This window comes from Schistocerca gregaria, unplaced genomic scaffold, assembly GCF_023897955.1.
Source record: "Schistocerca gregaria isolate iqSchGreg1 unplaced genomic scaffold, iqSchGreg1.2 ptg001569l, whole genome shotgun sequence".
Classification (NCBI taxonomy): domain Eukaryota; kingdom Metazoa; phylum Arthropoda; class Insecta; order Orthoptera; family Acrididae; genus Schistocerca; species Schistocerca gregaria.
In genome coordinates, this window is record NW_026062850.1 from 1 (window position 1) to 22,500 (window position 22,500).

The following is a 22,500-nucleotide window of genomic DNA, read 5'->3' on the forward strand; positions in this document are numbered from 1 at the left end:
ACACTAGATCGCGTGTTTCTGTTTTTTTTTGTGCCATTGTGGTGTTTTCTCGTGGGGTAGAACGCAGCTCCTGTGACCGCCGTGCAGCGTCGGTAGCGTGGCCGAGCGGTCTAAGGCGCTGGTTTCAGGCACCAGTCTCCTCGGAGGCGTGGGTTCGAATCCCACCGCTGCCAATGTTTTCTGTCTCGAAAGCCGCAGCACTGATTACCCGCGACGAAAGCAGCGCAGCAAGCCGTGAGCGTCTCTTTCTTAAATTGTCGTAGCACAGTGCGCGGTGCAACGACATGATTCACAGGCGCCGTTTGGTGTCATAGTGGCTGGCGTTCGTCTCCACGAAATGAGTCCCGAGCATGCCGCTGTACAAAGTGGGAGCGTATAATTTTGTAGTTGTCGTTTAGTAGCGTGTGTATAGATTGCTGCGTTCGCTGGAGTAGCCCTTGTGCCGTTGTCCGGTGTGGTCTAGTGGCTAGGATACCTGGCTCTCACCCAGGAGGCCCGGGTTCGATTCCCGGTACCGGAAAAGCGAGCGCAATTTGTTGCTCCTCTTATGCGACTTGGCCCGACTTAGCTCGACTGACGCTTCGCTGACGCTTGCAGAAAACTACGTTAAGTACGATTCGTGGTCACAAGTGACGGCGAGAGCGATGCGACATCTGCCCACCTCTTATCGAGGCACATACCTGAGGTGAACAGAGTAGGAGGACTGCAAGACACTGCCACGGGGGTTGAATGCAGCTAACCACACTGCTTAGTGTCCTTACATCGCAGACACGTTCGTTTGCCAGTATACATATAATGGAGCCCGCGTCTGACACAGTGGTGTGTGGGCCGAGCTTTGCTGTGCATCGCAACATGCAGTCGCGAGGACTGCCCTCGGCGGTGCTTCCGTGGCCGTGATCGTCTAGTGGTTAGGACATTGCGTTGTGGCCGCAATAACCCAGGTTCGAATCCTGGTCACGGCAATTTTTAAAGTTTTTGCCTTGGTGTCGCTGCAGTGACGGTTGTGACTCAGTGTTTGAAATCACGGTGCCCTCTTTATTTTTCACTCATGTTCCGCAGGCTGCAGGTGGCACTACCAATTCTTTATCAACACGCAATGCCGCCACACGAGAGCGCGGGCAGCAACCTGTGTAGTTACTCTCTATTCGAAAAGGGCAGTTGTTTGAGGTGCAATGGATGAGCAGCCAGTCGCAGCTGTGTCGTGCACTGTTTCTACAAAAGCGAAGAACACTGGCACAGGGGTAGCGTGGCCGAGCGGTCTAAGGCGCTGGTTTAAGGCACCAGTCTCTTCGGAGGCGTGGGTTCGAATCCCACCGCTGCCACATTTTTCTGTTTTTTGTGCCATTGTGGTGTTTTCTCGTGGGGTAGAACGCAGCTCCTGTGACCGCCGTGCAGCGTCGGTAGCGTGGCCGAGCGGTCTAAGGCGCTGGTTTCAGGCAACAGTCTCCTCGGAGGCGTGGGTTCGAATCCCACCGCTGCCAATGTTTTCTGTCTCGAAAGCCGCAGCACTGATTACCCGCGACGAAAGCAGCGCAGCAAGCCGTGAGCGTCTCTTTCTTAAATTGTCGTAGCACAGTGCGCGGTGCAACGACATGATTCACAGGCGCCGTTTGGTGTCATAGTGGCTGGCGTTCGTCTCCACGAAATGAGTCCCGAGCATGCCGCTGTACAAAGTGGGAGCGTATAATTTTGTAGTTGTCGTTTAGTAGCGTGTGTATAGATTGCTGCGTTCGCTGGAGTAGCCCTTGTGCCGTTGTCCGGTGTGGTCTAGTGGCTAGGATACCTGGCTCTCACCCAGGAGGCCCGGGTTCGATTCCCGGTACCGGAAAAGCGAGCGCAATTTGTTGCTCCTCTTATGCGACTTGGCCCGACTTAGCTCGACTGACGCTTCGCTGACGCTTGCAGAAAACTACGTTAAGTACGATTCGTGGTCACAAGTGACGGCGAGAGCGATGCGACATCTGCCCACCTCTTATCGAGGCACATACCTGAGGTGAACAGAGTAGGAGGACTGCAAGACACTGCCACGGGGGTTGAATGCAGCTAACCACACTGCTTAGTGTCCTTACATCGCAGACACGTTCGTTTGCCAGTATACATATAATGGAGCCCGCGTCTGACACAGTGGTGTGTGGGCCGAGCTTTGCTGTGCATCGCAACATGCAGTCGCGAGGACTGCCCTCGGCGGTGCTTCCGTGGCCGTGATCGTCTAGTGGTTAGGACATTGCGTTGTGGCCGCAATAACCCAGGTTCGAATCCTGGTCACGGCAATTTTTAAAGTTTTGCCTTGGTGTCGCTGCAGTGACGGTTGTGACTCAGTGTTTGAAATCACGGTGCCCTCTTTATTTTTCACTCATGTTCCGCAGGCTGCAGGTGGCACTACCAATTCTTTATCAACACGCAATGCCGCCACACGAGAGCGCGGGCAGCAACCTGTGTAGTTACTCTCTATTCGAAAAGGGCAGTTGTTTGAGGTGCAATGGGATGAGCAGCCAGTCGCAGCTGTGTCGTGCACTGTTTCTACAAAAGCGAAGAACACTGGCACAGGTAGCGTGGCCGAGCGGTCTAAGGCGCTGGTTTAAGGCACCAGTCTCTTCGGAGGCGTGGGTTCGAATCCCACCGCTGCCACATTTTTCTGTTTTTTGTGCCATTGTGGTGTTTTCTCGTGGGGTAGAACGCAGCTCCTGTGACCGCCGTGCAGCGTCGGTAGCGTGGGCCGAGCGGTCTAAGGCGCTGGTTTCAGGCACCAGTCTCCTCGGAGGCGTGGGTTCGAATCCCACCGCTGCCAATGTTTTTCTGTCTCGAAAGCCGCAGCACTGATTACCCGCGACGAAAGCAGCGCAGCAAGCCGTGAGCGTCTCTTTCTTAAATTGTCGTAGCACAGTGCGCGGTGCAACGACATGATTCACAGGCGCCGTTTGGTGTCATAGTGGCTGGCGTTCGTCTCCACGAAATGAGTCCCGAGCATGCCGCTGTACAAAGTGGGAGCGTATAATTTTGTAGTTGTCGTTTAGTAGCGTGTGTATAGATTGCTGCGTTCGCTGGAGTAGCCCTTGTGCCGTTGTCCGGTGTGGTCTAGTGGCTAGGATACCTGGCTCTCACCCAGGAGGCCCGGGTTCGATTCCCGGTACCGGAAAAGCGAGCGCAATTTGTTGCTCCTCTTATGCGACTTGGCCCGACTTAGCTCGACTGACGCTTCGCTGACGCTTGCAGAAAACTACGTTAAGTACGATTCGTGGTCACAAGTGACGGGCGAGAGCGATGCGACATCTGCCCACCTCTTATCGAGGCACATACCTGAGGTGAACAGAGTAGGAGGACTGCAAGACACTGCCACGGGGGTTGAATGCAGCTAACCACACTGCTTAGTGTCCTTACATCGCAGACACGTTCGTTTGCCAGTATACATATAATGGAGCCCGCGTCTGACACAGTGGTGTGTGGGCCGAGCTTTGCTGTGCATCGCAACATGCAGTCGCGAGGACTGCCCTCGGCGGTGCTTCCGTGGCCGTGATCGTCTAGTGGTTAGGACATTGCGTTGTGGCCGCAATAACCAGGTTCGAATCCTGGTCACGGCAATTTTTTAAAGTTTTGCCTTGGTGTCGCTGCAGTGACGGTTGTGGCTCAGTGTTTGAAATCACGGTGCCCTCTTTATTTTTCACTCATGTTCCGCAGGCTGCAGGTGGCACTACCAATTCTTTATCAACACGCAATGCCGCCACACGAGAGCGCGGGCAGCAACCTGTGTAGTTACTCTCTATTCGAAAAGGGCAGTTGTTTGAGGTGCAATGGATGAGCAGCCAGTCGCAGCTGTGTCGTGCACTGTTTCTACAAAAGCGAAGAACACTGGCACAGGTAGCGTGGCCGAGCGGTCTAAGGCGCTGGTTTAAGGCACCAGTCTCTTCGGAGGCGTGGGTTCGAATCCCACCGCTGCCACATTTTTCTGTTTTTTTGTGCCATTGTGGTGTTTTCTCGTGGGGTAGAACGCAGCTCCTGTGACCGCCGTGCAGCGTCGGTAGCGTGGCCGAGCGGTCTAAGGCGCTGGTTTCAGGCACCAGTCTCCTCGGAGGCGTGGGTTCGAATCCCACCGCTGCCAATGTTTTCTGTCTCGAAAGCCGCAGCACTGATTACCCGCGACGAAAGCAGCGCAGCAAGCCGTGAGCGTCTCTTTCTTAAATTGTCGTAGCACAGTGCGCGGTGCAACGACATGATTCACAGGCGCCGTTTGGTGTCATAGTGGCTGGCGTTCGTCTCCACGAAATGAGTCCCGAGCATGCCGCTGTACAAAGTGGGAGCGTATAATTTTGTAGTTGTCGTTTAGTAGCGTGTGTATAGATTGCTGCGTTCGCTGGAGTAGCCCTTGTGCCGTTGTCCGGTGTGGTCTAGTGGCTAGGATACCTGGCTCTCACCCAGGAGGCCCGGGTTCGATTCCCGGTACCGGAAAAGCGAGCGCAATTTGTTGCTCCTCTTATGCGACTTGGCCCGACTTAGCTCGACTGACGCTTCGCTGACGCTTGCAGAAAACTACGTTAAGTACGATTCGTGGTCACAAGTGACGGCGAGAGCGATGCGACATCTGCCCACCTCTTATCGAGGCACATACCTGAGGTGAACAGAGTAGGAGGACTGCAAGACACTGCCACGGGGGTTGAATGCAGCTAACCACACTGCTTAGTGTCCTTACATCGCAGACACGTTCGTTTGCCAGTATACATATAATGGAGCCCGCGTCTGACACAGTGGTGTGTGGGCCGAGCTTTGCTGTGCATCGCAACATGCAGTCGCGAGGACTGCCCTCGGCGGTGCTTCCGTGGCCGTGATCGTCTAGTGGTTAGGACATTGCGTTGTGGCCGCAATAACCCAGGTTCGAATCCTGGTCACGGCAATTTTTAAAGTTTTGCCTTGGTGTCGCTGCAGTGACGGTTGTGGCTCAGTGTTTGAAATCACGGTGCCCTCTTTATTTTTCACTCATGTTCCGCAGGCTGCAGGTGGCACTACCAATTCTTTATCAACACGCAATGCCGCCACACGAGAGCGCGGGCAGCAACCTGTGTAGTTACTCTCTATTCGAAAAGGGCAGTTGTTTGAGGTGCAATGGATGAGCAGCCAGTCGCAGCTGTGTCGTGCACTGTTTCTACAAAAGCGAAGAACACTGGCACAGGTAGCGTGGCCGAGCGGTCTAAGGCGCTGGTTTAAGGCACCAGTCTCTTCGGAGGCGTGGGTTCGAATCCCACCGCTGCCACATTTTTCTGTTTTTTGTGCCATTGTGGTGTTTTCTCGTGGGGTAGAACGCAGCTCCTGTGACCGCCGTGCAGCGTCGGTAGCGTGGCCGAGCGGGTCTAAGGCGCTGGTTTCAGGCACCAGTCTCCTCGGAGGCGTGGGTTCGAATCCCACCGCTGCCAATGTTTTCTGTCTCGAAAGCCGCAGCACTGATTACCCGCGACGAAAGCAGCGCAGCAAGCCGTGAGCGTCTCTTTCTTAAATTGTCGTAGCACAGTGCGCGGTGCAACGACATGATTCACAGGCGCCGTTTGGTGTCATAGTGGCTGGCGTTCGTCTCCACGAAATGAGTCCCGAGCATGCCGCTGTACAAAGTGGGAGCGTATAATTTTGTAGTTGTCGTTTAGTAGCGTGTGTATAGATTGCTGCGTTCGCTGGAGTAGCCCTTGTGCCGTTGTCCGGTGTGGTCTAGTGGCTAGGATACCTGGCTCTCACCCAGGAGGCCCGGGTTCGATTCCCGGTACCGGAAAAGCGAGCGCAATTTGTTGCTCCTCTTATGCGACTTGGCCCGACTTAGCTCGACTGACGCTTCGCTGACGCTTGCAGAAAACTACGTTAAGTACGATTCGTGGTCACAAGTGACGGCGAGAGCGATGCGACATCTGCCCACCTCTTATCGAGGCACATACCTGAGGTGAACAGAGTAGGAGGACTGCAAGACACTGCCACGGGGGTTGAATGCAGCTAACCACACTGCTTAGTGTCCTTACATCGCAGACACGTTCGTTTGCCAGTATACATATAATGGAGCCCGCGTCTGACACAGTGGTGTGTGGGCCGAGCTTTGCTGTGCATCGCAACATGCAGTCGCGAGGACTGCCCTCGGCGGTGCTTCCGTGGCCGTGATCGTCTAGTGGTTAGGACATTGCGTTGTGGCCGCAATAACCCAGGTTCGAATCCTGGTCACGGCAATTTTTAAAGTTTTGCCTTGGTGTCGCTGCAGTGACGGTTGTGACTCAGTGTTTGAAATCACGGTGCCCTCTTTATTTTTCACTCATGTTCCGCAGGCTGCAGGTGGCACTACCAATTCTTTATCAACACGCAATGCCGCCACACGAGAGCGCGGGCAGCAACCTGTGTAGTTACTCTCTATTCGAAAAGGGCAGTTGTTTGAGGTGCAATGGATGAGCAGCCAGTCGCAGCTGTGTCGTGCACTGTTTCTACAAAAGCGAAGAACACTGGCACAGGTAGCGTGGCCGAGCGGTCTAAGGCGCTGGTTTAAGGCACCAGTCTCTTCGGAGGCGTGGGTTCGAATCCCACCGCTGCCACATTTTTCTGTTTTTTGTGCCATTGTGGTGTTTTCTCGTGGGGTAGAACGCAGCTCCTGTGACCGCCGTGCAGCGTCGGTAGCGTGGCCGAGCGGTCTAAGGCGCTGGTTTCAGGCACCAGTCTCCTCGGAGGCGTGGGTTCGAATCCCACCGCTGCCAATGTTTTCTGTCTCGAAAGCCGCAGCACTGATTACCCGCGACGAAAGCAGCGCAGCAAGCCGTGAGCGTCTCTTTCTTAAATTGTCGTAGCACAGTGCGCGGTGCAACGACATGATTCACAGGCGCCGTTTGGTGTCATAGTGGCTGGCGTTCGTCTCCACGAAATGAGTCCCGAGCATGCCGCTGTACAAAGTGGGAGCGTATAATTTTGTAGTTGTCGTTTAGTAGCGTGTGTATAGATTGCTGCGTTCGCTGGAGTAGCCCTTGTGCCGTTGTCCGGTGTGGTCTAGTGGCTAGGATACCTGGCTCTCACCCAGGAGGCCCGGGTTCGATTCCCGGTACCGGAAAAGCGAGCGCAATTTGTTGCTCCTCTTATGCGACTTGGCCCGACTTAGCTCGACTGACGCTTCGCTGACGCTTGCAGAAAACTACGTTAAGTACGATTCGTGGTCACAAGTGACGGCGAGAGCGATGCGACATCTGCCCACCTCTTATCGAGGCACATACCTGAGGTGAACAGAGTAGGAGGACTGCAAGACACTGCCACGGGGGTTGAATGCAGCTAACCACACTGCTTAGTGTCCTTACATCGCAGACACGTTCGTTTGCCAGTATACATATAATGGAGCCCGCGTCTGACACAGTGGTGTGTGGGCCGAGCTTTGCTGTGCATCGCAACATGCAGTCGCGAGGACTGCCCTCGGCGGTGCTTCCGTGGCCGTGATCGTCTAGTGGTTAGGACATTGCGTTGTGGCCGCAATAACCCAGGTTCGAATCCTGGTCACGGCAATTTTTAAAGTTTTGCCTTGGTGTCGCTGCAGTGACGGTTGTGGCTCAGTGTTTGAAATCACGGTGCCCTCTTTATTTTTCACTCATGTTCCGCAGGCTGCAGGTGGCACTACCAATTCTTTATCAACACGCAATGCCGCCACACGAGAGCGCGGGCAGCAACCTGTGTAGTTACTCTCTATTCGAAAAGGGCAGTTGTTTGAGGTGCAATGGATGAGCAGCCAGTCGCAGCTGTGTCGTGCACTGTTTCTACAAAAGCGAAGAACACTGGCACAGGTAGCGTGGCCGAGCGGTCTAAGGCGCTGGTTTAAGGCACCAGTCTCTTCGGAGGCGTGGGTTCGAATCCCACCGCTGCCACATTTTTCTGTTTTTTTGTGCCATTGTGGTGTTTTCTCGTGGGGTAGAACGCAGCTCCTGTGACCGCCGTGCAGCGTCGGTAGCGTGGCCGAGCGGTCTAAGGCGCTGGTTTCAGGCACCAGTCTCCTCGGAGGCGTGGGTTCGAATCCCACCGCTGCCAATGTTTTCTGTCTCGAAAGCCGCAGCACTGATTACCCGCGACGAAAGCAGCGCAGCAAGCCGTGAGCGTCTCTTTCTTAAATTGTCGTAGCACAGTGCGCGGTGCAACGACATGATTCACAGGCGCCGTTTGGTGTCATAGTGGCTGGCGTTCGTCTCCACGAAATGAGTCCCGAGCATGCCGCTGTACAAAGTGGGAGCGTATAATTTTGTAGTTGTCGTTTAGTAGCGTGTGTATAGATTGCTGCGTTCGCTGGAGTAGCCCTTGTGCCGTTGTCCGGTGTGGTCTAGTGGCTAGGATACCTGGCTCTCACCCAGGAGGCCCGGGTTCGATTCCCGGTACCGGAAAAGCGAGCGCAATTTGTTGCTCCTCTTATGCGACTTGGCCCGACTTAGCTCGACTGACGCTTCGCTGACGCTTGCAGAAAACTACGTTAAGTACGATTCGTGGTCACAAGTGACGGCGAGAGCGATGCGACATCTGCCCACCTCTTATCGAGGCACATACCTGAGGTGAACAGAGTAGGAGGACTGCAAGACACTGCCACGGGGGTTGAATGCAGCTAACCACACTGCTTAGTGTCCTTACATCGCAGACACGTTCGTTTGCCAGTATACATATAATGGAGCCCGCGTCTGACACAGTGGTGTGTGGGCCGAGCTTTGCTGTGCATCGCAACATGCAGTCGCGAGGACTGCCCTCGGCGGTGCTTCCGTGGCCGTGATCGTCTAGTGGTTAGGACATTGCGTTGTGGCCGCAATAACCCAGGTTCGAATCCTGGTCACGGCAATTTTTAAAGTTTTGCCTTGGTGTCGCTGCAGTGACGGTTGTGGCTCAGTGTTTGAAATCACGGTGCCCTCTTTATTTTTCACTCATGTTCCGCAGGCTGCAGGTGGCACTACCAATTCTTTATCAACACGCAATGCCGCCACACGAGAGCGCGGGCAGCAACCTGTGTAGTTACTCTCTATTCGAAAAGGGCAGTTGTTTGAGGTGCAATGGATGAGCAGCCAGTCGCAGCTGTGTCGTGCACTGTTTCTACAAAAGCGAAGAACACTGGCACAGGTAGCGTGGCCGAGCGGTCTAAGGCGCTGGTTTAAGGCACCAGTCTCTTCGGAGGCGTGGGTTCGAATCCCACCGCTGCCACATTTTTCTGTTTTTTTGTGCCATTGTGGTGTTTTCTCGTGGGGTAGAACGCAGCTCCTGTGACCGCCGTGCAGCGTCGGTAGCGTGGCCGAGCGGTCTAAGGCGCTGGTTTCAGGCACCAGTCTCCTCGGAGGCGTGGGTTCGAATCCCACCGCTGCCAATGTTTTCTGTCTCGAAAGCCGCAGCACTGATTACCCGCGACGAAAGCAGCGCAGCAAGCCGTGAGCGTCTCTTTCTTAAATTGTCGTAGCACAGTGCGCGGTGCAACGACATGATTCACAGGCGCCGTTTGGTGTCATAGTGGCTGGCGTTCGTCTCCACGAAATGAGTCCCGAGCATGCCGCTGTACAAAGTGGGAGCGTATAATTTTGTAGTTGTCGTTTAGTAGCGTGTGTATAGATTGCTGCGTTCGCTGGAGTAGCCCTTGTGCCGTTGTCCGGTGTGGTCTAGTGGCTAGGATACCTGGCTCTCACCCAGGAGGCCCGGGTTCGATTCCCGGTACCGGAAAAGCGAGCGCAATTTGTTGCTCCTCTTATGCGACTTGGCCCGACTTAGCTCGACTGACGCTTCGCTGACGCTTGCAGAAAACTACGTTAAGTACGATTCGTGGTCACAAGTGACGGCGAGAGCGATGCGACATCTGCCCACCTCTTATCGAGGCACATACCTGAGGTGAACAGAGTAGGAGGACTGCAAGACACTGCCACGGGGGTTGAATGCAGCTAACCACACTGCTTAGTGTCCTTACATCGCAGACACGTTCGTTTGCCAGTATACATATAATGGAGCCCGCGTCTGACACAGTGGTGTGTGGGCCGAGCTTTGCTGTGCATCGCAACATGCAGTCGCGAGGACTGCCCTCGGCGGTGCTTCCGTGGCCGTGATCGTCTAGTGGTTAGGACATTGCGTTGTGGCCGCAATAACCCAGGTTCGAATCCTGGTCACGGCAATTTTTAAAGTTTTGCCTTGGTGTCGCTGCAGTGACGGTTGTGGCTCAGTGTTTGAAATCACGGTGCCCTCTTTATTTTTCACTCATGTTCCGCAGGCTGCAGGTGGCACTACCAATTCTTTATCAACACGCAATGCCGCCACACGAGAGCGCGGGCAGCAACCTGTGTAGTTACTCTCTATTCGAAAAGGGCAGTTGTTTGAGGTGCAATGGATGAGCAGCCAGTCGCAGCTGTGTCGTGCACTGTTTCTACAAAAGCGAAGAACACTGGCACAGGTAGCGTGGCCGAGCGGTCTAAGGCGCTGGTTTAAGGCACCAGTCTCTTCGGAGGCGTGGGTTCGAATCCCACCGCTGCCACATTTTTCTGTTTTTTGTGCCATTGTGGTGTTTTCTCGTGGGGTAGAACGCAGCTCCTGTGACCGCCGTGCAGCGTCGGTAGCGTGGCCGAGCGGTCTAAGGCGCTGGTTTCAGGCACCAGTCTCCTCGGAGGCGTGGGTTCGAATCCCACCGCTGCCAATGTTTTCTGTCTCGAAAGCCGCAGCACTGATTACCCGCGACGAAAGCAGCGCAGCAAGCCGTGAGCGTCTCTTTCTTAAATTGTCGTAGCACAGTGCGCGGTGCAACGACATGATTCACAGGCGCCGTTTGGTGTCATAGTGGCTGGCGTTCGTCTCCACGAAATGAGTCCCGAGCATGCCGCTGTACAAAGTGGGAGCGTATAATTTTGTAGTTGTCGTTTAGTAGCGTGTGTATAGATTGCTGCGTTCGCTGGAGTAGCCCTTGTGCCGTTGTCCGGTGTGGTCTAGTGGCTAGGATACCTGGCTCTCACCCAGGAGGCCCGGGTTCGATTCCCGGTACCGGAAAAGCGAGCGCAATTTGTTGCTCCTCTTATGCGACTTGGCCCGACTTAGCTCGACTGACGCTTCGCTGACGCTTGCAGAAAACTACGTTAAGTACGATTCGTGGTCACAAGTGACGGCGAGAGCGATGCGACATCTGCCCACCTCTTATCGAGGCACATACCTGAGGTGAACAGAGTAGGAGGACTGCAAGACACTGCCACGGGGGTTGAATGCAGCTAACCACACTGCTTAGTGTCCTTACATCGCAGACACGTTCGTTTGCCAGTATACATATAATGGAGCCCGCGTCTGACACAGTGGTGTGTGGGCCGAGCTTTGCTGTGCATCGCAACATGCAGTCGCGAGGACTGCCCTCGGCGGTGCTTCCGTGGCCGTGATCGTCTAGTGGTTAGGACATTGCGTTGTGGCCGCAATAACCCAGGTTCGAATCCTGGTCACGGCAATTTTTAAAGTTTTGCCTTGGTGTCGCTGCAGTGACGGTTGTGGCTCAGTGTTTGAAATCACGGTGCCCTCTTTATTTTTCACTCATGTTCCGCAGGCTGCAGGTGGCACTACCAATTCTTTATCAACACGCAATGCCGCCACACGAGAGCGCGGGCAGCAACCTGTGTAGTTACTCTCTATTCGAAAAGGGCAGTTGTTTGAGGTGCAATGGATGAGCAGCCAGTCGCAGCTGTGTCGTGCACTGTTTCTACAAAAGCGAAGAACACTGGCACAGGTAGCGTGGCCGAGCGGTCTAAGGCGCTGGTTTAAGGCACCAGTCTCTTCGGAGGCGTGGGTTCGAATCCCACCGCTGCCACATTTTTCTGTTTTTTTGTGCCATTGTGGTGTTTTCTCGTGGGGTAGAACGCAGCTCCTGTGACCGCCGTGCAGCGTCGGTAGCGTGGCCGAGCGGTCTAAGGCGCTGGTTTCAGGCACCAGTCTCCTCGGAGGCGTGGGTTCGAATCCCACCGCTGCCAATGTTTTCTGTCTCGAAAGCCGCAGCACTGATTACCCGCGACGAAAGCAGCGCAGCAAGCCGTGAGCGTCTCTTTCTTAAATTGTCGTAGCACAGTGCGCGGTGCAACGACATGATTCACAGGCGCCGTTTGGTGTCATAGTGGCTGGCGTTCGTCTCCACGAAATGAGTCCCGAGCATGCCGCTGTACAAAGTGGGAGCGTATAATTTTGTAGTTGTCGTTTAGTAGCGTGTGTATAGATTGCTGCGTTCGCTGGAGTAGCCCTTGTGCCGTTGTCCGGTGTGGTCTAGTGGCTAGGATACCTGGCTCTCACCCAGGAGGCCCGGGTTCGATTCCCGGTACCGGAAAAGCGAGCGCAATTTGTTGCTCCTCTTATGCGACTTGGCCCGACTTAGCTCGACTGACGCTTCGCTGACGCTTGCAGAAAACTACGTTAAGTACGATTCGTGGTCACAAGTGACGGCGAGAGCGATGCGACATCTGCCCACCTCTTATCGAGGCACATACCTGAGGTGAACAGAGTAGGAGGACTGCAAGACACTGCCACGGGGGTTGAATGCAGCTAACCACACTGCTTAGTGTCCTTACATCGCAGACACGTTCGTTTGCCAGTATACATATAATGGAGCCCGCGTCTGACACAGTGGTGTGTGGGCCGAGCTTTGCTGTGCATCGCAACATGCAGTCGCGAGGACTGCCCTCGGCGGTGCTTCCGTGGCCGTGATCGTCTAGTGGTTAGGACATTGCGTTGTGGCCGCAATAACCCAGGTTCGAATCCTGGTCACGGCAATTTTTAAAGTTTTGCCTTGGTGTCGCTGCAGTGACGGTTGTGGCTCAGTGTTTGAAATCACGGTGCCCTCTTTATTTTTCACTCATGTTCCGCAGGCTGCAGGTGGCACTACCAATTCTTTATCAACACGCAATGCCGCCACACGAGAGCGCGGGCAGCAACCTGTGTAGTTACTCTCTATTCGAAAAGGGCAGTTGTTTGAGGTGCAATGGATGAGCAGCCAGTCGCAGCTGTGTCGTGCACTGTTTCTACAAAAGCGAAGAACACTGGCACAGGTAGCGTGGCCGAGCGGTCTAAGGCGCTGGTTTAAGGCACCAGTCTCTTCGGAGGCGTGGGTTCGAATCCCACCGCTGCCACATTTTTCTGTTTTTTTGTGCCATTGTGGTGTTTTCTCGTGGGGTAGAACGCAGCTCCTGTGACCGCCGTGCAGCGTCGGTAGCGTGGCCGAGCGGTCTAAGGCGCTGGTTTCAGGCACCAGTCTCCTCGGAGGCGTGGGTTCGAATCCCACCGCTGCCAATGTTTTCTGTCTCGAAAGCCGCAGCACTGATTACCCGCGACGAAAGCAGCGCAGCAAGCCGTGAGCGTCTCTTTCTTAAATTGTCGTAGCACAGTGCGCGGTGCAACGACATGATTCACAGGCGCCGTTTGGTGTCATAGTGGCTGGCGTTCGTCTCCACGAAATGAGTCCCGAGCATGCCGCTGTACAAAGTGGGAGCGTATAATTTTGTAGTTGTCGTTTAGTAGCGTGTGTATAGATTGCTGCGTTCGCTGGAGTAGCCCTTGTGCCGTTGTCCGGTGTGGTCTAGTGGCTAGGATACCTGGCTCTCACCCAGGAGGCCCGGGTTCGATTCCCGGTACCGGAAAAGCGAGCGCAATTTGTTGCTCCTCTTATGCGACTTGGCCCGACTTAGCTCGACTGACGCTTCGCTGACGCTTGCAGAAAACTACGTTAAGTACGATTCGTGGTCACAAGTGACGGCGAGAGCGATGCGACATCTGCCCACCTCTTATCGAGGCACATACCTGAGGTGAACAGAGTAGGAGGACTGCAAGACACTGCCACGGGGGTTGAATGCAGCTAACCACACTGCTTAGTGTCCTTACATCGCAGACACGTTCGTTTGCCAGTATACATATAATGGAGCCCGCGTCTGACACAGTGGTGTGTGGGCCGAGCTTTGCTGTGCATCGCAACATGCAGTCGCGAGGACTGCCCTCGGCGGTGCTTCCGTGGCCGTGATCGTCTAGTGGTTAGGACATTGCGTTGTGGCCGCAATAACCCAGGTTCGAATCCTGGTCACGGCAATTTTTAAAGTTTTGCCTTGGTGTCGCTGCAGTGACGGTTGTGGCTCAGTGTTTGAAATCACGGTGCCCTCTTTATTTTTCACTCATGTTCCGCAGGCTGCAGGTGGCACTACCAATTCTTTATCAACACGCAATGCCGCCACACGAGAGCGCGGGCAGCAACCTGTGTAGTTACTCTCTATTCGAAAAGGGCAGTTGTTTGAGGTGCAATGGATGAGCAGCCAGTCGCAGCTGTGTCGTGCACTGTTTCTACAAAAGCGAAGAACACTGGCACAGGTAGCGTGGCCGAGCGGTCTAAGGCGCTGGTTTAAGGCACCAGTCTCTTCGGAGGCGTGGGTTCGAATCCCACCGCTGCCACATTTTTCTGTTTTTTGTGCCATTGTGGTGTTTTCTCGTGGGGTAGAACGCAGCTCCTGTGACCGCCGTGCAGCGTCGGTAGCGTGGCCGAGCGGTCTAAGGCGCTGGTTTCAGGCACCAGTCTCCTCGGAGGCGTGGGTTCGAATCCCACCGCTGCCAATGTTTTCTGTCTCGAAAGCCGCAGCACTGATTACCCGCGACGAAAGCAGCGCAGCAAGCCGTGAGCGTCTCTTTCTTAAATTGTCGTAGCACAGTGCGCGGTGCAACGACATGATTCACAGGCGCCGTTTGGTGTCATAGTGGCTGGCGTTCGTCTCCACGAAATGAGTCCCGAGCATGCCGCTGTACAAAGTGGGAGCGTATAATTTTGTAGTTGTCGTTTAGTAGCGTGTGTATAGATTGCTGCGTTCGCTGGAGTAGCCCTTGTGCCGTTGTCCGGTGTGGTCTAGTGGCTAGGATACCTGGCTCTCACCCAGGAGGCCCGGGTTCGATTCCCGGTACCGGAAAAGCGAGCGCAATTTGTTGCTCCTCTTATGCGACTTGGCCCGACTTAGCTCGACTGACGCTTCGCTGACGCTTGCAGAAAACTACGTTAAGTACGATTCGTGGTCACAAGTGACGGCGAGAGCGATGCGACATCTGCCCACCTCTTATCGAGGCACATACCTGAGGTGAACAGAGTAGGAGGACTGCAAGACACTGCCACGGGGGTTGAATGCAGCTAACCACACTGCTTAGTGTCCTTACATCGCAGACACGTTCGTTTGCCAGTATACATATAATGGAGCCCGCGTCTGACACAGTGGTGTGTGGGCCGAGCTTTGCTGTGCATCGCAACATGCAGTCGCGAGGACTGCCCTCGGCGGTGCTTCCGTGGCCGTGATCGTCTAGTGGTTAGGACATTGCGTTGTGGCCGCAATAACCCAGGTTCGAATCCTGGTCACGGCAATTTTTAAAGTTTTGCCTTGGTGTCGCTGCAGTGACGGTTGTGGCTCAGTGTTTGAAATCACGGTGCCCTCTTTATTTTTCACTCATGTTCCGCAGGCTGCAGGTGGCACTACCAATTCTTTATCAACACGCAATGCCGCCACACGAGAGCGCGGGCAGCAACCTGTGTAGTTACTCTCTATTCGAAAAGGGCAGTTGTTTGAGGTGCAATGGATGAGCAGCCAGTCGCAGCTGTGTCGTGCACTGTTTCTACAAAAGCGAAGAACACTGGCACAGGTAGCGTGGCCGAGCGGTCTAAGGCGCTGGTTTAAGGCACCAGTCTCTTCGGAGGCGTGGGTTCGAATCCCACCGCTGCCACATTTTTCTGTTTTTTTGTGCCATTGTGGTGTTTTCTCGTGGGGTAGAACGCAGCTCCTGTGACCGCCGTGCAGCGTCGGTAGCGTGGCCGAGCGGTCTAAGGCGCTGGTTTCAGGCACCAGTCTCCTCGGAGGCGTGGGTTCGAATCCCACCGCTGCCAATGTTTTCTGTCTCGAAAGCCGCAGCACTGATTACCCGCGACGAAAGCAGCGCAGCAAGCCGTGAGCGTCTCTTTCTTAAATTGTCGTAGCACAGTGCGCGGTGCAACGACATGATTCACAGGCGCCGTTTGGTGTCATAGTGGCTGGCGTTCGTCTCCACGAAATGAGTCCCGAGCATGCCGCTGTACAAAGTGGGAGCGTATAATTTTGTAGTTGTCGTTTAGTAGCGTGTGTATAGATTGCTGCGTTCGCTGGAGTAGCCCTTGTGCCGTTGTCCGGTGTGGTCTAGTGGCTAGGATACCTGGCTCTCACCCAGGAGGCCCGGGTTCGATTCCCGGTACCGGAAAAGCGAGCGCAATTTGTTGCTCCTCTTATGCGACTTGGCCCGACTTAGCTCGACTGACGCTTCGCTGACGCTTGCAGAAAACTACGTTAAGTACGATTCGTGGTCACAAGTGACGGCGAGAGCGATGCGACATCTGCCCACCTCTTATCGAGGCACATACCTGAGGTGAACAGAGTAGGAGGACTGCAAGACACTGCCACGGGGGTTGAATGCAGCTAACCACACTGCTTAGTGTCCTTACATCGCAGACACGTTCGTTTGCCAGTATACATATAATGGAGCCCGCGTCTGACACAGTGGTGTGTGGGCCGAGCTTTGCTGTGCATCGCAACATGCAGTCGCGAGGACTGCCCTCGGCGGTGCTTCCGTGGCCGTGATCGTCTAGTGGTTAGGACATTGCGTTGTGGCCGCAATAACCCAGGTTCGAATCCTGGTCACGGCAATTTTTAAAGTTTTGCCTTGGTGTCGCTGCAGTGACGGTTGTGGCTCAGTGTTTGAAATCACGGTGCCCTCTTTATTTTTCACTCATGTTCCGCAGGCTGCAGGTGGCACTACCAATTCTTTATCAACACGCAATGCCGCCACACGAGAGCGCGGGCAGCAACCTGTGTAGTTACTCTCTATTCGAAAAGGGCAGTTGTTTGAGGTGCAATGGATGAGCAGCCAGTCGCAGCTGTGTCGTGCACTGTTTCTACAAAAGCGAAGAACACTGGCACAGGTAGCGTGGCCGAGCGGTCTCAGTCTGCCTGCAGCGGCGGTGGCGAGCGGTTCGTCGTGCTGTGCTTCGCTCTGCGGCTGGCTTTGTTTACATCCGCTGTGTAAGTCTGTGCGTTTTCGCCGGCGCTTTGCAGTAGTTAGATATTCTGTCAACGTTCGAAAATGCAGTAATGGCTCAACTTAGTAGAAAGGACACTCTGAAATTTACCTTTGATCGACGTTTTGCTCGACCTAAATCTTTCGAAATTGAGGATTGGTTAGAGGAAGTTGTTCAAGTTCCGTTTGAAGATACTGTTGGTTTTCACTTGTCAATTGTGAGTAGTGTGATGTACTTGAAGCTGAAAAACCCTGAGTTATGCGAACGAGTTGTCAATAATACCGGTGGTAAGCTTAAGTTTAAACACAGTGATGGAAATATTGGCGAAGTTACTGTCGATCATGTGGGACTTGGTATTCGAACAATTCGAATTTTTGAGCTACCCTTTGAAGTTCCTACAGATGCGATCAATCTTGTTATTGCACCCTTTGGGAAGGTCCTCAGTAATTTTGCAGAAAAATGGTCCGGTGCTCACAAATATCCGGTTCTGAACGGTGTCAGGCAGTTGAAGGTGGACTTATTACGACATATTCCGTCTTACATTAACGTTTGCGGTTATCGAGGTATCGTCATTTATGATGGTCAACCACGAACGTGTGCAGCTTGCAATTCTCCAGGTCATATTCGTTCTGAATGTATTCAAAGACGTGTTGTGCAGCTGCCGACAGGTGAACCGGTGAAGTCCGCGGAGATGACTATTTTGTCCACCACTTACGCTTCGGTGGCTCGCGACCAACCGACCGACCAACTGCCCATGGATACCGAAGTAGACATTCGCCCCCAACCAACCCTTCCTCCAACGGCCGAGCAACTTGTTGACATTTCTGAGCGACAAGAGCAACACCTGAGTGTGAGTGACGTGGTTGATTCCGTAGCGCAGTCCCCGACTCTGTCAACAGAACAAAATTCCACCTCCTCAGAGACGCAGGTCAGGACTGTGACTGCTGAATGTCGTTCCCCACAACCCCACCATGAAATCTCGGATTCCGATGAGCGTTGTCCACCTGCTAAATCCCCGCGGAAGAACAAGAAACGCAGAATCGCCCGCCAGGGTGCGGAAGAGGCGGCGGCGTCGTTGCGGGGAAAGGTGCAGCAAATCATGGACAAAGTCAGTGCAAAATCACCAGAATCCTCCCGCCAACAGGCGCTAACTTCTGCACACCTGCGGGATGAAGATCGTGCAATCACGCTAACTGAGCCCTCTCGCGATGCTACCGGCCAGGTGTCTCCCATGTGCAGTGACGATGTTGATCATTGTTTAAAAGAACAACAACAACATCATCCTCTTGCGTCCAAGAACCCCAGCACTATAGACTGGGCGGCGGAACCAGAGGTCGAACACATGGACGCTGATGCAACTGATATTCCAGTCACTTCCCGATTTCCCGAACAGCCTTCTACGGCAATAGAACCGGCACATGATGATAAGTTACTGGATCCACGGCAGGCAAACAAAGAAGAGGACTCTGACTTCTTTTAAAACGGCGCCGATTCCTTCTTACTCTCGTAAGAGCGTGAATGACTGATCAGCAGGCGTATAAAATTGGTACATTAAATATAAATAAAATCCGCAGTTCCCTCAAACTCGACAACATCGTAGACCTCTTATACGCCGCCGACATTGATATCCTCTTGCTTCAGGAGGTCGCCGACATTGCTTTGGACCACATTCCCGGTTATAATGTGACGGCCAATCCGGGACACGGTTCCGATTTAGGCACCGCTATTCTCACGAAAGAAGGAATTATCGTCCAGAATGTAGAACGACTCATAAGTTGTAGGGGAATTGGCGTGACTATCAATAATGTTAGACTCCTAAATCTGTATGCACCATCCGGCTCAACTAATAGGCGACGCCGAGCGGACTTTTTCAAGGAAGAAATACTTCCGCTTTTTGCAACACAATATGACCACCTAATATTGGCGGGAGATTTTAACTGTGTACTTAACGCCAACGATCAGACGCCGCAATTCAATAAATCGATTGAATTAGAACAGATCGTCAAGGATTTACGTTTAGTCGATACGTGGGAGCACAAGTTTGGTACAACACCCGGTTTTACTCACGTCACGAATCATTCAGCGAGTAGATTGGACCGCATTTACGTATCGGACACTCTCAGACAGCGAATTTTACAAACTGAGGTCTGGCCAACCAGTTTCTCCGACCATGCGGCTTATATTTGCACGCTGAATTTGGGGAAACAGGAAACCTACCGAGGCAAAGGACTATGGAAACTAAATGTTGCACATTTAGACGATCCTGAATGCAGAGAAGCCTTCACTCGAGCGTGGAATGAAAGTGAAGCCAAATTCAATACGTACGGCTCGGCATTGCAATGGTGGCTCGAATGCGCTAAACCGAAAATTCGTAAATCCATGATACAATATTCCCGGAATAAGAACTGGTGGTTTAAGAGAACGATGGAGTTTTATTATCAATGTCTTCGAGACTTATATACTCTTGATGCCACTGTGATTGACAACTACCCCCGCATTAAAAGACTGCAAGCAAAAATATTACTTTTGAAACGAAAACAGATGGAAGGTTACAAAATTAGAGGTCGGGTTTCGACTATGGCAAAAGGCGAACAGCCATCCATTTATCACCTGATACGTGAAACTAAACGAGCACGGACAAAGATCTTAACTGAACTACAATCCGAAGACGGCACGATTCTAACTCGGCAACACGATATCAGAGACGCCGTTCAAACTTATTACACTGACTTGATGTCCAATAAACCTACCGACGACGAAGCCCTTGCAGAGTTCCGGAGCAGCTTAACGCACAGGCTTAGCCCTGCGGATGTAGCCGAACTCGTCACCGATGTAACGGAAGATGAACTGGAAGATGTGGTGTTCCACAGTCCAAAAAACAAATCTCCCGGATGTGACGGTCTCCCGGTGGAACTTTATCAAGTCTTCTGGCCACAACTGAAGACAAAGCTGACGGTGCTCTGCAACGAACTTCTCAAACCGGACATGCCCATTCCTCCGCCATTCAGTGAAGGACTTGTGGTCTTACTCCCGAAACGGACGAGCAATAACACCGTCGCAACTTTGCGACCCATTACGTTGCTCAACAGCGACTACAAAATTTTTGCTCGCATTCTCGCAACGAGAATGAAAACTGTGATGCATACCGTCATTGGATCACATCAAACGAGTGTTGGAAAGGACAGAGCTATATATCAGACATTATCAGACTATCGAGATGTGATTTCTGTTGCGGACGCTTGCAAAATCCGATGTGCTATCGTAACTTTAGATTTCGCACAGGCTTTCGACAGAGTGAACCATCCTTACCTTTTCCAGATAATGCAGACTCTGGGTTTTCCTCCGCAGTTCATCAGCATCATACAGAAATTGTTACGGAATAGTACATCCAAACTTGTCGTTAACGGTCAGCCAAGTCGCGCCGTCCCGATAAACAGTTCTGTTAGGCAGGGCTGCCCTATGTCGATGGCGCTGTTTGCCATTGCGATCGAACCGCTGCTAGTCACCTTGACGGAACGTTTACAAGGACTCCACATACACGGGCAGAAGATAGTGTGCCGAGCTTACGCTGATGATGTTACCTTCCTAGCTATGAATGTCAATGAGGTCGAGAGGGGTCTCCAGATCATCTCACAATATGAAAAGGCATCTGGTGCGAAACTGCATTGGACGAAATCAGGGATCATGAACGTTGGGCAAGGCATAGGCGCGATCGGTCATGGCCAGCTTAAAGAGATCACTAGGATGACGTGTCTCGGTGTCGATTTTCGGAACACCATCCGCCACACCATTGCCGCCAATTATAAGCAATTGCTCAACAAAATTCGTGCTTGTGCGAAGTTACATAGCGTCAGGAAATTGGACGAGCTTCAAAAGGTTGAATTGGCCAATATTTATATCACTGCCAAAATCAATTATGTGGCTCAAGTTTTGCCCATCCCCACCGATATAGCCAAATGCATGCTGTCCGCGCTTGGACACTTTGTATGTCGTGGCCAGATCTTTAAAGTTCGATATGACACCTTGACACTCCCAACGCGAGATGGCGGACTCAGTCTCATCGATGTACACAAGAAAGCGAAAGCTCTTTATTTCTGCAAAACTTACAAGCTATGGAAACAGTCACCGACCAGTCTGACCGCTCTTGTCCTGAATGAAATCGCACCGACTGATCTTCAACCGCCAATTGATGTGCACCATATACCGACTGCGCTCTACCACTTCAAGAGTTTTCTCTTAGAGTATAGTTATGTCCATACAACAGTCTCTGAAAAGAATTTGACGACAGTTAAGGCAATCTACAACTCCTTTGTGGCAACTAAATCACGGAATGTTATCGAACAAAAATTTCCAAACTACAACTGGGACGCGACGTGGCAAAACATCCACAGCCCCTACTTACCTTCGCAAGTAAAGGCGACGTGGTACGCTGCCGTCAATAGAAAAATCCCGACGCAGTCCAGGCTTCATGCAATTCATTTGCAGGACTCGCCAATGTGTGTCACGTGTAATCTCATAGACAGCGAAGAACACCGTTTCGTCTGTGGTACCACGAAAGATATATGGGGTTACGCCCGACAGAAACTGTCGAGCATCAAGAGGACCTCACCATCTGCGATAACGCCAGCTGACTTTCTCAACCCTGATGCAATCCCATTTCCCAGGACAAAGCGGAATGCTGTCAACTGGATAATAGGTCACACAGTGCACTATATTTTTAGTACTGGCGATAAGAACAAAGACGATTTCGTTCTATACCTGACCCTGCAGCACAGCATGATCGCACGCGAACGTAACTACAAGGCGACCTTTGCCAACTTTTTAAGCAAGACCATTGTGTGATATGCGATTCGACACTCGACCCGTCAGCCTTGCCATGACGGGGAACGTAATATTTAAAGAACGCCCGAAACTATACCACGAGACATGAATGCATGTTTAACCTTCTTTCGAAGTAAGGCGAAACCGACTATTCGCTACATCATTGAGGAGCAGCAGAGGACAATAACAGACGAAAGATGTGAAGACAACACTAGAGAAAAAAAACAAACACTTTTCGTTTTCTTATATTTTGCACCAACAAAGGAGAAGATTCCTTTTTAATCACTTATTTCTTATTTATTTATTTATTAATCCTAACCAGAAAAGGTACTTTAGTTCGACACTGCTTAACATAGTTGATAGTGTCATCATTTTTTTTTGCCGTTAACGCCTCACTCACCTAGAAGAAATGGATTGAGTTCTGGTGGAGGAATGGATCCCTTCTGGAAGATCCTCATAAAAAACAAAAAGAGGAAAAAAAAAAAAAAGTGGTTCAAACAAAATTATAAATAAAAAATAAAAAAATTAAAAAAAAAAATTTCACATATACAAATGGGTGACTGGTATGGGGGCGACATCGAGGCCAGGCCTCAGGATTCTTGACCCCTGCCCTCTTTGCCGCCGCCTGCCAAAAATATTTCTAAAAAAAAAAAAAAAAAAAAAAAAAAATG

General features: G+C 52.4%; 51 non-coding genes across 51 annotated transcripts; all 51 read left to right on the forward strand.

The window, feature by feature from the left end:
* Positions 1-91: 91 nt before the first annotated feature.
* Positions 92-173, forward strand: Trnal-cag (transfer RNA leucine (anticodon CAG)). Its single transcript has one exon. It is a non-coding gene; the product is annotated as a tRNA-Leu (tRNA).
* Positions 174-448: 275 nt separating this feature from the next.
* On the forward strand, positions 449-520 carry Trnae-cuc (transfer RNA glutamic acid (anticodon CUC)). Its single transcript has one exon. It is a non-coding gene; the product is annotated as a tRNA-Glu (tRNA).
* A 370-nt stretch (positions 521-890) lies between these two features.
* On the forward strand, positions 891-962 carry Trnah-gug (transfer RNA histidin (anticodon GUG)). Its single transcript has one exon. It is a non-coding gene; the product is annotated as a tRNA-His (tRNA).
* A 278-nt stretch (positions 963-1,240) lies between these two features.
* Positions 1,241-1,322, forward strand: Trnal-aag (transfer RNA leucine (anticodon AAG)). The gene has a single exon. It is a non-coding gene; the product is annotated as a tRNA-Leu (tRNA).
* A 77-nt stretch (positions 1,323-1,399) lies between these two features.
* Positions 1,400-1,481, forward strand: Trnal-cag (transfer RNA leucine (anticodon CAG)). The gene has a single exon. It is a non-coding gene; the product is annotated as a tRNA-Leu (tRNA).
* Positions 1,482-1,756: 275 nt separating this feature from the next.
* Trnae-cuc (transfer RNA glutamic acid (anticodon CUC)) lies at positions 1,757-1,828 on the forward strand. The gene has a single exon. It is a non-coding gene; the product is annotated as a tRNA-Glu (tRNA).
* Positions 1,829-2,198: 370 nt separating this feature from the next.
* Trnah-gug (transfer RNA histidin (anticodon GUG)) lies at positions 2,199-2,270 on the forward strand. Its single transcript has one exon. It is a non-coding gene; the product is annotated as a tRNA-His (tRNA).
* A 276-nt stretch (positions 2,271-2,546) lies between these two features.
* Positions 2,547-2,628, forward strand: Trnal-aag (transfer RNA leucine (anticodon AAG)). The gene has a single exon. It is a non-coding gene; the product is annotated as a tRNA-Leu (tRNA).
* Positions 2,629-2,705: 77 nt separating this feature from the next.
* On the forward strand, positions 2,706-2,788 carry Trnal-cag (transfer RNA leucine (anticodon CAG)). Its single transcript has one exon. It is a non-coding gene; the product is annotated as a tRNA-Leu (tRNA).
* A 276-nt stretch (positions 2,789-3,064) lies between these two features.
* Trnae-cuc (transfer RNA glutamic acid (anticodon CUC)) lies at positions 3,065-3,136 on the forward strand. Its single transcript has one exon. It is a non-coding gene; the product is annotated as a tRNA-Glu (tRNA).
* Positions 3,137-3,507: 371 nt separating this feature from the next.
* Positions 3,508-3,578, forward strand: Trnah-gug (transfer RNA histidin (anticodon GUG)). The gene has a single exon. It is a non-coding gene; the product is annotated as a tRNA-His (tRNA).
* A 276-nt stretch (positions 3,579-3,854) lies between these two features.
* Trnal-aag (transfer RNA leucine (anticodon AAG)) lies at positions 3,855-3,936 on the forward strand. Its single transcript has one exon. It is a non-coding gene; the product is annotated as a tRNA-Leu (tRNA).
* Positions 3,937-4,014: 78 nt separating this feature from the next.
* Trnal-cag (transfer RNA leucine (anticodon CAG)) lies at positions 4,015-4,096 on the forward strand. The gene has a single exon. It is a non-coding gene; the product is annotated as a tRNA-Leu (tRNA).
* Positions 4,097-4,371: 275 nt separating this feature from the next.
* On the forward strand, positions 4,372-4,443 carry Trnae-cuc (transfer RNA glutamic acid (anticodon CUC)). Its single transcript has one exon. It is a non-coding gene; the product is annotated as a tRNA-Glu (tRNA).
* Positions 4,444-4,813: 370 nt separating this feature from the next.
* Trnah-gug (transfer RNA histidin (anticodon GUG)) lies at positions 4,814-4,885 on the forward strand. Its single transcript has one exon. It is a non-coding gene; the product is annotated as a tRNA-His (tRNA).
* Positions 4,886-5,160: 275 nt separating this feature from the next.
* Trnal-aag (transfer RNA leucine (anticodon AAG)) lies at positions 5,161-5,242 on the forward strand. Its single transcript has one exon. It is a non-coding gene; the product is annotated as a tRNA-Leu (tRNA).
* Positions 5,243-5,319: 77 nt separating this feature from the next.
* On the forward strand, positions 5,320-5,402 carry Trnal-cag (transfer RNA leucine (anticodon CAG)). The gene has a single exon. It is a non-coding gene; the product is annotated as a tRNA-Leu (tRNA).
* A 275-nt stretch (positions 5,403-5,677) lies between these two features.
* On the forward strand, positions 5,678-5,749 carry Trnae-cuc (transfer RNA glutamic acid (anticodon CUC)). Its single transcript has one exon. It is a non-coding gene; the product is annotated as a tRNA-Glu (tRNA).
* A 370-nt stretch (positions 5,750-6,119) lies between these two features.
* Trnah-gug (transfer RNA histidin (anticodon GUG)) lies at positions 6,120-6,191 on the forward strand. The gene has a single exon. It is a non-coding gene; the product is annotated as a tRNA-His (tRNA).
* Positions 6,192-6,466: 275 nt separating this feature from the next.
* Positions 6,467-6,548, forward strand: Trnal-aag (transfer RNA leucine (anticodon AAG)). The gene has a single exon. It is a non-coding gene; the product is annotated as a tRNA-Leu (tRNA).
* Positions 6,549-6,625: 77 nt separating this feature from the next.
* On the forward strand, positions 6,626-6,707 carry Trnal-cag (transfer RNA leucine (anticodon CAG)). The gene has a single exon. It is a non-coding gene; the product is annotated as a tRNA-Leu (tRNA).
* Positions 6,708-6,982: 275 nt separating this feature from the next.
* Trnae-cuc (transfer RNA glutamic acid (anticodon CUC)) lies at positions 6,983-7,054 on the forward strand. The gene has a single exon. It is a non-coding gene; the product is annotated as a tRNA-Glu (tRNA).
* Positions 7,055-7,424: 370 nt separating this feature from the next.
* Trnah-gug (transfer RNA histidin (anticodon GUG)) lies at positions 7,425-7,496 on the forward strand. The gene has a single exon. It is a non-coding gene; the product is annotated as a tRNA-His (tRNA).
* A 275-nt stretch (positions 7,497-7,771) lies between these two features.
* Positions 7,772-7,853, forward strand: Trnal-aag (transfer RNA leucine (anticodon AAG)). Its single transcript has one exon. It is a non-coding gene; the product is annotated as a tRNA-Leu (tRNA).
* A 78-nt stretch (positions 7,854-7,931) lies between these two features.
* Positions 7,932-8,013, forward strand: Trnal-cag (transfer RNA leucine (anticodon CAG)). Its single transcript has one exon. It is a non-coding gene; the product is annotated as a tRNA-Leu (tRNA).
* A 275-nt stretch (positions 8,014-8,288) lies between these two features.
* Positions 8,289-8,360, forward strand: Trnae-cuc (transfer RNA glutamic acid (anticodon CUC)). The gene has a single exon. It is a non-coding gene; the product is annotated as a tRNA-Glu (tRNA).
* A 370-nt stretch (positions 8,361-8,730) lies between these two features.
* Trnah-gug (transfer RNA histidin (anticodon GUG)) lies at positions 8,731-8,802 on the forward strand. Its single transcript has one exon. It is a non-coding gene; the product is annotated as a tRNA-His (tRNA).
* Positions 8,803-9,077: 275 nt separating this feature from the next.
* On the forward strand, positions 9,078-9,159 carry Trnal-aag (transfer RNA leucine (anticodon AAG)). Its single transcript has one exon. It is a non-coding gene; the product is annotated as a tRNA-Leu (tRNA).
* A 78-nt stretch (positions 9,160-9,237) lies between these two features.
* On the forward strand, positions 9,238-9,319 carry Trnal-cag (transfer RNA leucine (anticodon CAG)). The gene has a single exon. It is a non-coding gene; the product is annotated as a tRNA-Leu (tRNA).
* A 275-nt stretch (positions 9,320-9,594) lies between these two features.
* On the forward strand, positions 9,595-9,666 carry Trnae-cuc (transfer RNA glutamic acid (anticodon CUC)). The gene has a single exon. It is a non-coding gene; the product is annotated as a tRNA-Glu (tRNA).
* A 370-nt stretch (positions 9,667-10,036) lies between these two features.
* Positions 10,037-10,108, forward strand: Trnah-gug (transfer RNA histidin (anticodon GUG)). Its single transcript has one exon. It is a non-coding gene; the product is annotated as a tRNA-His (tRNA).
* A 275-nt stretch (positions 10,109-10,383) lies between these two features.
* Positions 10,384-10,465, forward strand: Trnal-aag (transfer RNA leucine (anticodon AAG)). The gene has a single exon. It is a non-coding gene; the product is annotated as a tRNA-Leu (tRNA).
* A 77-nt stretch (positions 10,466-10,542) lies between these two features.
* On the forward strand, positions 10,543-10,624 carry Trnal-cag (transfer RNA leucine (anticodon CAG)). The gene has a single exon. It is a non-coding gene; the product is annotated as a tRNA-Leu (tRNA).
* Positions 10,625-10,899: 275 nt separating this feature from the next.
* Positions 10,900-10,971, forward strand: Trnae-cuc (transfer RNA glutamic acid (anticodon CUC)). The gene has a single exon. It is a non-coding gene; the product is annotated as a tRNA-Glu (tRNA).
* Positions 10,972-11,341: 370 nt separating this feature from the next.
* Trnah-gug (transfer RNA histidin (anticodon GUG)) lies at positions 11,342-11,413 on the forward strand. Its single transcript has one exon. It is a non-coding gene; the product is annotated as a tRNA-His (tRNA).
* A 275-nt stretch (positions 11,414-11,688) lies between these two features.
* On the forward strand, positions 11,689-11,770 carry Trnal-aag (transfer RNA leucine (anticodon AAG)). Its single transcript has one exon. It is a non-coding gene; the product is annotated as a tRNA-Leu (tRNA).
* A 78-nt stretch (positions 11,771-11,848) lies between these two features.
* On the forward strand, positions 11,849-11,930 carry Trnal-cag (transfer RNA leucine (anticodon CAG)). Its single transcript has one exon. It is a non-coding gene; the product is annotated as a tRNA-Leu (tRNA).
* A 275-nt stretch (positions 11,931-12,205) lies between these two features.
* On the forward strand, positions 12,206-12,277 carry Trnae-cuc (transfer RNA glutamic acid (anticodon CUC)). The gene has a single exon. It is a non-coding gene; the product is annotated as a tRNA-Glu (tRNA).
* Positions 12,278-12,647: 370 nt separating this feature from the next.
* On the forward strand, positions 12,648-12,719 carry Trnah-gug (transfer RNA histidin (anticodon GUG)). The gene has a single exon. It is a non-coding gene; the product is annotated as a tRNA-His (tRNA).
* A 275-nt stretch (positions 12,720-12,994) lies between these two features.
* Positions 12,995-13,076, forward strand: Trnal-aag (transfer RNA leucine (anticodon AAG)). Its single transcript has one exon. It is a non-coding gene; the product is annotated as a tRNA-Leu (tRNA).
* Positions 13,077-13,154: 78 nt separating this feature from the next.
* On the forward strand, positions 13,155-13,236 carry Trnal-cag (transfer RNA leucine (anticodon CAG)). The gene has a single exon. It is a non-coding gene; the product is annotated as a tRNA-Leu (tRNA).
* A 275-nt stretch (positions 13,237-13,511) lies between these two features.
* Positions 13,512-13,583, forward strand: Trnae-cuc (transfer RNA glutamic acid (anticodon CUC)). Its single transcript has one exon. It is a non-coding gene; the product is annotated as a tRNA-Glu (tRNA).
* A 370-nt stretch (positions 13,584-13,953) lies between these two features.
* Positions 13,954-14,025, forward strand: Trnah-gug (transfer RNA histidin (anticodon GUG)). Its single transcript has one exon. It is a non-coding gene; the product is annotated as a tRNA-His (tRNA).
* A 275-nt stretch (positions 14,026-14,300) lies between these two features.
* Trnal-aag (transfer RNA leucine (anticodon AAG)) lies at positions 14,301-14,382 on the forward strand. Its single transcript has one exon. It is a non-coding gene; the product is annotated as a tRNA-Leu (tRNA).
* Positions 14,383-14,459: 77 nt separating this feature from the next.
* Trnal-cag (transfer RNA leucine (anticodon CAG)) lies at positions 14,460-14,541 on the forward strand. The gene has a single exon. It is a non-coding gene; the product is annotated as a tRNA-Leu (tRNA).
* Positions 14,542-14,816: 275 nt separating this feature from the next.
* Positions 14,817-14,888, forward strand: Trnae-cuc (transfer RNA glutamic acid (anticodon CUC)). The gene has a single exon. It is a non-coding gene; the product is annotated as a tRNA-Glu (tRNA).
* A 370-nt stretch (positions 14,889-15,258) lies between these two features.
* Trnah-gug (transfer RNA histidin (anticodon GUG)) lies at positions 15,259-15,330 on the forward strand. Its single transcript has one exon. It is a non-coding gene; the product is annotated as a tRNA-His (tRNA).
* A 275-nt stretch (positions 15,331-15,605) lies between these two features.
* On the forward strand, positions 15,606-15,687 carry Trnal-aag (transfer RNA leucine (anticodon AAG)). The gene has a single exon. It is a non-coding gene; the product is annotated as a tRNA-Leu (tRNA).
* A 78-nt stretch (positions 15,688-15,765) lies between these two features.
* Trnal-cag (transfer RNA leucine (anticodon CAG)) lies at positions 15,766-15,847 on the forward strand. Its single transcript has one exon. It is a non-coding gene; the product is annotated as a tRNA-Leu (tRNA).
* Positions 15,848-16,122: 275 nt separating this feature from the next.
* Trnae-cuc (transfer RNA glutamic acid (anticodon CUC)) lies at positions 16,123-16,194 on the forward strand. The gene has a single exon. It is a non-coding gene; the product is annotated as a tRNA-Glu (tRNA).
* A 370-nt stretch (positions 16,195-16,564) lies between these two features.
* On the forward strand, positions 16,565-16,636 carry Trnah-gug (transfer RNA histidin (anticodon GUG)). The gene has a single exon. It is a non-coding gene; the product is annotated as a tRNA-His (tRNA).
* The last annotated feature ends 5,864 nt before the right edge of the window (positions 16,637-22,500 follow it).